Source organism: Ranitomeya variabilis, chromosome 7 (assembly GCF_051348905.1).
Source record: "Ranitomeya variabilis isolate aRanVar5 chromosome 7, aRanVar5.hap1, whole genome shotgun sequence".
Taxonomy (NCBI): Eukaryota; Metazoa; Chordata; class Amphibia; order Anura; family Dendrobatidae; genus Ranitomeya; species Ranitomeya variabilis.
Window position 1 is genome coordinate 81,422,001 of NC_135238.1, and position 11,535 is coordinate 81,433,535.

The following is an 11,535-nucleotide window of genomic DNA, read 5'->3' on the forward strand; positions in this document are numbered from 1 at the left end:
CCGATGCTTTCAAACCTGTAGTATTGGAAAGATACATACATAATAGAAATTGGGAACATTCTGAGTTGTTCCCCCAAGGTAATGCAAGCGATTGTACAAGCAAACCGGGGAACCTGGTTTGTAATGAATCTGATGAGTATGTCAACGGAATGCATGTGTGTGGGAATCCCGCAGCCGGGTACTGTAGCCCTTTGGGACAAAAACCCTCTTGGTGTATGCTTCAGAATGTATCTAGTTTTGTGGATTTGGCCCACAGATTGGTATTGCAGCACTCAGCTCTATGGGATCTACCTGAGGGTACATTTTGGATATGCGGAGAAGGAGCATATAAATGGCTTCCCGTAGGTATAAAGGGTACTTGTACATTAGGACGCCTAACCCCGGCTACTTTCATAATTTCAAATAAACAAGTGAATATGCAAGCCGTGCCCAAGCACACACTGTATAAAAGAGCTGCAGATAACTCACCACGCCCCTCGGGGAGGCCACATATAGTACAAATGGGAATTCCCAACAAAATTGTTAGCACCATTTTTATTTATCCTATGTTAACACAAATGTGGGATAAATTAGTTAGAGCCACAGATTATCTAGATGATCAGATCTGGGATATATTGGATATACTAAACACTAGTATAGCTGTACAGAATCAGCTTATAATAGTCGTCAACCAACATACCCTGGTATTGGATTACCTAACTGCCTCACAAGGAGGTATGTGTCAAATCATTGGACCCACCTGCTGTCATTATATAGACCCGAATAGTACTATGAGTATGACATTTAAATTAAAGGACGTACAACGACTCAGAGATCAGTATGACAAAGACAATGACCAGAATAAGGATAGCTGGTGGTCAGATACCTTTTCTTTTCTTAATCCAGCCAACTGGTTCAGAGGGATCGGTGGGTGGATTGCCGGAATTATGCAGAGCATAATACATATAGTTATGATTATTGTAATTGTATATGTATTATTCAAGATTGTGCTCAAGGGTATCTCAGTATGCACAGATAAATTTTGTGTAATAGATGCAAGAGTATAAAGTTTTCATGTTATCCTTTAATGATTTTAATTATTATTGCCGTACTAATTCTTTTTTTTATATATTTTAGTATACTGTCGTATAAAGAAGAGAATGCACAGACTTTATGCAAGAATTTGTGATAGATTATAAAAGAATATGTCAAAGGGGGGAATTGTGGAGATCAGACTGAACCAAAGAATCCATCTTGTCTTCCTCCTGAGAAATCTTGTTTACAACAGGAAAATTTGAGCAACCTTGACATTTCCTTTTATGAAAACAATCACGCGCGCATTTCTCCTTGATATTGTAGCCTTTCATCCACATACCAGATAATGTAACTTTTCACTAGAATAGATTTGCTTTGTAAGTGATTATGAAATATGAGCGCTTGTGCGCATGTCTGTAAATACCTAATTTTTTACTATAAAAAGAAGGGGGAGCGCCCAGTGAGGCAGGCGCGCTCCTGGGGCTACCCCTGTTTGTGAACACACAACCTTTGTGCTGCGTGTCATTTACTTGGATCCCTACATCCAGGAAGCCAGGGACGGAGAAGGACTCAACATTTCGGTAGCTATGGAAGCTCATGAGGGGGGCTCACTTTGGTCCAGAGAAGACGTTCTAGTGGTTACAGAAGCTGGTGTATCACCCACGATTGAGGGCTGCAGTAGAGGAGGCCTGTTGGAGCTGTGAGCTAGCCAAACCTCTGGAACAGAGGGCCCCGACACAGACCATCGTGACTTCTGCCCCCTTGGAGATATTGATGATTGAGTACTTTAACTGTAGGCCCGGCACATCTCGGGTATGAACACGGGTGATGACTGACCATTTCACCAAGTTCGCTGTAGTGACCCCGACCTGTGACCAGACTGCTGAATCAGCTGCACAGACCATTTGCCGAGACTTCATACAGGTGTACAGTTGCCGAAGAGGATCCACTCTGACCAGGGCATCTGCTTTCAAGGTCGAGTGATGGAGGAGTTGCATCGTTTGTACAGGATTGAGAAGTCAAGAACTACTGCTTATCATCTTCAGGGGAATGAAGCTTGTGAACGCTTTAATCCGACGTTGATCCAGATACTCCGAACATTGGAGGAAGACTGGAAGATATGGTGGCATGAGTTCGTAGCTGAATTAGTGTGGGTGTACAACAATCGAGTACACAGTATGATGGGAATACACTCCATATACCTTGCTGTTAGGGTGAAAGGCACGATCACCAAGCTGGAGCTAGACCCAGAAGAGGACTACCCGTGGACGAGGGTGTCTTCCTGGGTTTGGGAACACCGACACAGACTACAGACTCTTCACCCACTGGTGCCCATGAAGTTTTGAGAACTTACAAAAACTTTGCCAGTTAGAGGGGGCCTATAAAAATAATAGCATCCCATAGAATGTAGTAAAGCACCCACTGTGCTACCGGGCAAGTACCAATGCTAGATATGCTCTTTTGAAAGTTATAATATCCAAAGTGTCCCCTCCAAGCAACAAATACCCTTCAGTATCCCCTTAAAGTAACAATGCCAAACCAAAAGTAATAATACCCCTTAAAGCCACAGTCAAAACCAATAATGCACCCATTTAAATGAAATAATGCCCAAACAGGCCCCCTATATACTGTATGATAGTCTCACAGATCCCTACACACTGTATGATGGTCCCCACAGCTCCCTATGCACTGTATGATGGTCCCCACAGCTCCCTGCATACTGTATGGTGGTCCCCACAGCTCCCTACATATTGTATGATGGTCCCCACAGCTTCCTATACACTAAAATGATGGTCCCCACAGCTTTCTACGCACTATATAATTGCCCCCACAGCGCCGTACGCTCTGTATGCTCGTTCCCACAGCTCCCTACACACTGAATGATAGTCTCCACCCTGTATGATGGTCCCCAAAGCTTCCTATAACAGGTATGATGCCTCCCACAGCTCCCTATACCCAGTATGATGGCCCGTACAACTCCCTATATCCTGTATAATGGCCCCCACAACCCCATATATACTGTATGATGGCGACCGCACCTTAACCCCTTAATCCCATTTGACGTACTATCCCGTCAAGGTGACCTGGGACTTAATTCCCAAGGACGGGATAGTACGTCATAGCAATCGGCCGCGCTCACGGGGACAGTGCGGCCGGGTATCAGCTTTCTATTGCAGCTGACATCCGGCACTATGTGCCAGGAGCAGTCACGTACCGCCCCCGGCACACTGCGATTAAACATGATTGCAGTATTCCGGCGGTATAGGGAAGCATCGCGCAGGGAGGGGGCTCCCTGCGTGCTTCCCTGAGACCCTCGGAGCAACGCGATGTGATCGCGTTGCTCTGAGGGTCTCCTAACTTTTTCTACCTGCAGGCACCGGATCCAAAATGGCCACGGGGCTGCATCCGGATCCTGCAGGGAGGTGGCTTCCAAGCGCCTGCTCAGAGCAGGTACCGGGAAGCCTCCCTGCTGTGCACATCAGATCGCTGATCTGACACAGTGCACAGCAAAGTGTCAGATCAGCGATCTGTCGCTTTACTGTGATGTCCCCCCTGGGGCAAAGTAAAAAAGAAAAAAAAAATATTCAGATGTTGAAAAAAACAACAAAATTCCTAAATCAATAAAAAAATATATATATATATTGTTCCAATAAATACATTCCTTTATCTAATAAAACAAAACTATTAAAGTACACATATTTAGAATCGCCGCGTCCGTAACGACCAGACCTATAAAACTGTCCCACTAGTTAACCCCTTCAGTGAACACCGTAAAAAAAAATTAAAAAAATGAGGCAAAAAAACAACCCTTTATTATCATACCGCAAAGCAAAAAGTAGAATAGCACGCGATCAAAAAGACAGATACAAATAACCATGGTACCGCTGAAAATGTCATCTTATCCTGCAAAAAAAGAGCCGCCATACAGCGTCATCAGTGAAAAAATAAAAAAGTTATAGTCCTCAGAATAAAACGATGCTAAAATAATTATTTTTTCTATAAAATAGTTTTTATCGTATAAAAGCGCCAAAACATAAAAAAATCTAAATGAGGAATCGCTGTTATCGTACTGACCCGAAGAATAAAACTGCTTTATCCATTTTACCAAACGCGGAACGGTATAAACGCCCCCCCAAAAGTAATTCATGAATAGCTGGTTTTTGGTAATTTTGCCTCACAAAAATCGGAATAAAAAGCGATCAAAAAATGTCACATGCCCGAAAATGTTACCAATAAAAACGTCAACTCGTCCCGCAAAAAACAAGACCTCACATGACACATGACTCTGTGGATCAAAATATGGAAAAATTATAGCTCTCAAAATGTGGTAATGCAAAAAAATATTTTTGCAATAAAAAGCGTCTTATAGTGTGTGACAGCTGACAATCATAAAAATCCCCTACAAAACCCGCTATAAAAGTAAATCAAACCCCCCTTCATCACCCCCTTAGTTAGGGAAAAATAAAAAAATTAAAAAAATGTATTTATTTCCATTTTCCCATTAGGGTTAGGGTAAGGGTTAGGGCTAGGGATAGGGTTGGGGCTAGGGTTGGGGCTAGGGTTAGGGTTGGGGCTAGGGTTAGGATTACATTTACGGTTGGGATTAGGGTTAGGGGTGTGTCAGAGTTAGGGGTGTGGTTAGGGTTATGGTTGGGATTAGGGTTAGGGGTGTGTTGGATTTAGGGGTGTGGTTAGGGTTGGGGTTAGGGGTGTGGTTGGGATTAGGGGTGCGTTTGGGTTAGGGTTTCAGTTAGAATTGGGGGTTTACATTGTTTAGGCACATTAGAGGTCTCCAAACGCGACATGGCATCCGACCTGCAGGCACGGAGCACGAGAGTTCGTCCTGACCCGGACCTTCCAGCAGCAGCAAATCCAATAGAAAATAGGTACTCCAACTCCGATAAAATTGAAGTCTTTATTAATCCAAAATGGTTAAAACATAATCCTTACATTTGGTGGACCAGACAGGTGAATGTAATAGTTATGGCAACTCGTTTCGACCTATATCGGTCTTACTCATTCCTCTTGAGTAAGACCGATATAGGTCGAAACGCGTTGCCATAACTATTACATACACCTGTCTGGTCCACCAAATGTAAGGATTATGTTTTAACCATTTTGGATTAATAAAGACTTCAATTTTATCGGAGCTGGAGTACCTATTTTCTATTGGATTCGCATTTACCCCAACATATGGGGTATCAGCGTACTCAGGACAAATTGGACAACAACTTCTGGGGTCCAATTTCTCTTTTTACCCTTGGGAAAATAAAAATTTGTGGGGCTAAAAAAACATTTTTGTGGGACAAATTTTTTTTTATTTTCACGGCTCTGCGTTATAAACTGTAGTGAAATACTTGGGGGTTCAAAGATCTCACTACACATCTAGATAAGTTCCTTGGGGGGTGTAGTTTCCAATATGGGGTCACTTGTGGGGGGTTTCTACTGTTTAGGTACATCAGGGGCTCTGCAAATGCAACGTGACGCCTGCAGACCAATCAATCTAAGTCTGCATTCCAAATGGCGCTCCTTCCCTTTCGAGCTCTGCCATGCGCCCAAACGGTGGTTTCCCCCACATGTGGGGTATCAGCGTACTCAGGATAAATTGGACAACAACGTTTGGGAACCAATTTCTCCTGTTACCCTTGGGAAAATACAAAACTGGGTGTTAATGATAATTTTTGTGGAAAAAAATGATTTTTTATTTTCACGGCTCTGCGTTATTAACTGTAGTGAAACACTTGGGGGTTCAAAGTTCTCACAACACATCTAGATACGTTCCTTGGGGGGTGTAGTTTCCAATATGGGGTCACTTGTGGGGGGTTTCTACTCTTTAGGTACATCAGGGGCTCTGCAAATGCAACGTGACACCTGCAGACCAATCCATCTAAGTCTGCATTCCAAATGGCGCTCCTTCCCTTCCGAGCTCTGCCATGCGCCCAAACGGTGGTCCCCACCACATATGGGGTATCAGTGTACTCAGGACAAAGTGCACAACAACTTTTGTGGTCCAATTTCTCCTGTTACCCTTGGGAAAATACAAAACTGGGGGCTAAAAAATAATTTTTGTGGAAAAAAAAAAGAATTTTTATTTTCATGGCTCTGCGTTATAAACTGTAGTGAAACACTTGGGAGTTCAAAGCTCTCACATCACATCTAGATAAGATCCTTAGGGAGTCTACTTTCCAAAATGGTGTCACTTGTGGGGGGTTTCAATGTTTAGGCACATCAGGGGCTCCTCAACGCAACATGGCATCCCATCTCAATTCCAGCCAATTTTGCATTGAAAAGTCAAATGGCGCTCCTTCCCTTCCGAGCTCTGTCATGCACCCAAACAGTGGTTTACCCCCACATATGGGGTATCAGCGTACTCAGGACAACTTGCACAACCAAGTTTGGGGTACAATTTCTTCTGGTAGCCTTGGGAAAATAAAAAATTGGGGCGAAAAATTCATTTTTGTGAAAAAATATTATTTTTTATTTTTACAGCTCTGCATTATAAACTTCTATAAAGCACTTGGTGGGTCAAAGTGATCACCACACATCTGGATAAGTTCCTTAGGGGGTCTACTTTCCAAAATGGTGTCACTTGTGGGGGGTTTCAATGTTTAGGCACATTAGTGGCTCTTCAAACGCAACATGGCGTCCCATCTCAATTCCAGCCAATTTTGCATTGAAAAGTCTAATGGCGCTCCTTCCCATCCGAGCTCTGCCATGCACCCAAACAGTGGTTTCCCCCACATATGGGGTATCCGGGTACTCAGGACAAATTTTACAATAAATTTTGGGGTCCATTTTCTCCTGTTACCCTTGGGAAAATAAAACAAATTGGAGCTGAAGTAAATTTTTTGTGAAAAAAAATTAAATGTTCATTTTTTTTTAAACATTCCAAAAATTCCTGTGAAACACCTGAAGGGTTAATAAACTTCTTGAGTGTGGTTTTGACCCTTGAGGGGTGCAGTTTTTAGAGTGTTGTCACACTTGGGTATTTTCTATCATATAGACCCATCAAAATGACTTCAAATGTGATGTGGTCCCTAAAAAAAAAATGGTGTTGTAAAAATGAGAAATTGCTGCTCAACTTTTACCCATTATAACTCCCTAACCAAAAAAATAATTTGTTTCCAAAATTGTGCTGATGTAAAGTAGACATGCGGGAAATGTTACTTATTAAGTATTTTGTGTGACATATCTCTGTGATTTAAGGGCATAAAAATTCACAGTTGGAAAATTCCGAAATTGTCGCCAAATTTCCGTTTTTTTTCACAAATAAACGCAGGTAATATCAAAGAAATTTTACCACTATCATGAATTACAATATGTCTCGAGAAAACAGTGTCAGAATCACCGGGATCCGTTGAAGCGTTCCAGAGTTATAATTTCATAAAGGGACAGTGGTCAGAATTGTAAAAATTGGCCCGATCATTAACGTGCAAACCACCCTCGGGATTAAGGGGTTAATATGTATTGTAGGATAGCCCCACACCCCCTTGTATAATACACTCAGGGCCGTATTTAGAGTTTCTGCTGCCCTAGGCACTTTTAGTGCTGCCTCCCCCTTTGGTGAGTATGACACTATCGGCAGTGACTTTGGCAAGAATCGCTGATGTGAAAGTAGCCTTTTGCAGCAGATCCGGCAGTTTTTCTGCATGTGCCGCGTAACGGATCACTTACGGCAACACTGCGTTCGGCCTCATTCATTTCCTATGGGATTTGCGGCACTTGCCATGATCTGGCAAATGCGGTACCATACCTCCCAACTTTTGAAGAAGGGAAGGAGGTATAAAGTTTGCGGCGCGCGTAGTGCGCCGTGGTAAATTTTAGGCCACGCCTCTGACCACACCCATTTCACAACTAGTCACACCCATAGCCACTTCCCAACGGCAGCCATTTAGCACTGCTGATCACACTGATTTATATACAATAATTATAAACAAAAAAAAATATGGTCACAGTGCTCCATACTGTATAATGGCCACACATGATGCTCAATACTGTATAACGGCCACTGCACATAATGCTCCATACTGTATAATGGCCACACACAGTTCTCCATACTGTATAATGGCCACACATGATGCTCAATACTGTATAATGGCCACAAATGATGCTCAATACTGTATAATGGCCACACATGATGTTGCATACTGTATAATGGCCACACGTGATGCTCCATAATGTATAATGGCCACACAGTGCTCCATACTGTATAATGGCCACACATAGTGCTCCATACTGTATAATGGCCACACATAGTGCTCCATACTGTATAACGGCCACACAGTTCTCCATACTGTATAATGATCCCACATGATGCTCAATACTGTATAATGGCCACACATGATTCTCCATACTGTATTATGGACACACATAATGCTCCATACTGTATAATGGCCATTGACCACACATGATGCTGCATACTGTATAACGGCCACACATGATGCTCCATACTGTATAATGGCCATTGGCCACACATGATGCTCCATACTGTATAATGGCCACACATGATGCTCAATACTGTATAATGGCCACACAGTTCTCCATACTGTATAATGATCCCAGATGATGATCAATACTGTATAATGACCCCCCTCCTGTATGCATGGCTCATATTCCCCCCTCCTGTATGCATGGCTCACATTCCCCCCCTGTATGCTTGGCTCATATTCACCCCCTCCTGTATGCATGGCTCAAATCCCCCCCATATGCATGGCTCATATTCCCCCCTATATGCATGGCTCATATTTCCCCCTCCTGTGTGCATGGCTCATATTCCCCCCCTCCTGTTTGCATGGCTCATAGTTCCCCCTCCTGTGTGCATGGCTCATATTCACCCCCCTTCTGTATGCATGGCTCATATTCTCCCCCTGTATGCATGGGTCATATTCCCCCTGTATGCATGGCCCATGTTTCCCCCTCCTGTGTGCATGGCTCATATTCCCCCCTGCATGCATGGCTCATATTCCTCCCCCCTCCGTATGCATGGCCCATATTTCCCCCTCCTGTGTGCATGGCTCATATTCCCCCCTCCTGTATGCATGGCCCATATTCCCCCCCTGTATGCATGGCCCATGTTTTCCCCCCCCCCATATGCATGGCTCATATTCCCCCCCTGTATGCATGGCTCATATTCCCCCTCCTGTATGCATGGCTCATATTTCCCCCCCCTGTATGCATGGCTCATATTCCCCCCCGTATGCATGGCTCATTTTCCCCCCCTGTATGCTTGGCTCATATTCACCCCCTCCTGTATGCATGGCTCATATTCCCCCCCCTGTATGCATGGCTCATATTCCCCTCCTATATGCATGGCTCATATTTCCCCCTCCTGTGTGCATGGCTCATATTCCCCCCCCTCCTGAATGCATGGCTCATATTTCCCCTCCTATATGCATGGCTCATATTTCCCCCTCCTGTGTGCATGGCTCATATTCACCCCCCTCCTGTATGCATGGCTCATATTCCCCCCCCCCTGTATGCATGGGTCATATTCCCCCCTGTATGCATGGCCCATGTTTCCCCCTCCTGTGTGCATGGCTCATATTCTCCCCCCTGTATGAATGGCTCATATTCCCCCCCCCTGTATGCATGGCCCATATTTCCCCCTCCTGTGTGCATGGCTCATATCCCCCCGTATACATGGCTCATATCCCCCCGTATGCATGGCCCATATTTCCCCCTCCTGTGTGCATGGCTCGTATTCCCCCCTCCTGTATGCATGGCTCATATTCCCCCCCTGTATGCATGGCCCATATTTCCCCCCTCCTGTGTGCATGGCTCATATTCCCCTCCCCGTATGCATGGCTCATATTCCCCCCCTGTATGCATGGCTCATATTCCCCTTGTATGCATGGCTCATAGTCCCCCTCCTGTATGCATGGCCCATATTCCCCCTCCTATATGCATGGCCCATATTTCCCCCCGTATGCATGGCCCATATTTCCCCCTCCTGTGTGCATGGCTCATATTTCCCCCTCCTGTATGCATGGCTCATATTTATCCCCTGTATGCATGGCCCATATTTCCCCCTCCTGTGTGCATGGCTCATATTCACCCCCCTCCTGTATGCATGGCTCATATTCACCCCCTCCTGTATGCATGGCTCATATTCCCCCCCCCCCGTATGCATGGCTCACCTCTCCACCCCACCCCCCGCTCTCATCTTGAATGGCGCGGCTTACCGTCCTCCTTCATCCACCCTCCCCTGTCCCCCGTCCCTCATACTCACCTGACCCTCACCGCGCGATCGCGCCGACGTCCCTCTGGCTCTGTCCCGACTCCCGGCGCAGCCCCTTCTTCCTGCGTGAGCGGTCATGTGATACCGCTCATTAAGGTCATGAATATGCACATATTCATGACCTTAATGAGCGGTACCACGCGACCGCTCATTCAGGAGCGCTGCAGAAGCCGAGACCAGGCATCACTGGAGCAGGGTGAGTATTGTCTTCAAGGAGGGTGGGTGGGAGGCGGGCGGGCGGCCGGGGGGGGGGGGGGGTTTGGGGTCGGTCAGGAGGTGACCCAGTTTTTATTAAAAAAAAAAAACAACAACAAACCTTGCTCAGGTGCCGCCCCCTGTATTGTCCCCGCCCTATGCACGTGCCCTCACGTGCCTAGTGACAAATATGGCCCTGAATACACTGCTCAAAAAATAAAGGGAACACTTAAACAACAGAATATAACTCCAAGTAAATCAATCTTTGTGAAATCAAAATGTCCACTTAGGAAGCAACACTGTATGACCATCAATTTCACATGCTGTTGTGCAAATGGAATAGACAACAGATGGAAATTATTGGCAATTATCAAGACACACTCAATAAAGGAGTGGTTCTGCAGGTGGAGACTGTTGTGAACTATACTTTTTGGCTCCCTCTTGTGGTCACTAGTGATTTGGCACTTGGATTGTCTTTTACCAGGTTGGTGCTCACCTGCTTCGTTAGGCCTGGGGTGTTGCTATTTAAACTTCCTGGATTCTCAGTCCAGTGCCTGGCATCGTTGTAATCAGTTCACTTCTGTTTGCTCCTGTCTTCAGGTCCTGGTTCTTTGCAAGATAAGCTAAGTCCTGCTTTCGTACTCTTGATCATTTGCATTGTTCATATTTTTTGTCCAGCTTGTACAATATGTGATTCCTGTTATTGCTGGAAGCTCTAGGGGGGCTGATATTCTCCCCCCACACCGTCAGTCGGTTTGGGGGTTCTTGGATATTCAGCGTGGATATTTTGCAGGGTTTTTTGCTGACCATATAAGTCTTCTTACTATATTCTGCTATTAGTCAGTGGGCCTCTCTTTGCTAAATCTAGTTCATTCTTACGTTTGTCTTTTCTTCTTACCTCACCGTTATTATTTGTTGGGGGCTTGTATTACTTTGGGGTCTTTTCTCTGGAGGCAAGAGAGGTCTTATTTTCCCTGATAGGGGTAGTTAGTAGGGTTGAGCGACTTTCATTTTTTTAAGATCGAGTAGGGTTTTGGGAAACCCGATTTTGTCCAGAGTCGAGTCGAGTGCATTCGGCCGATTATCGC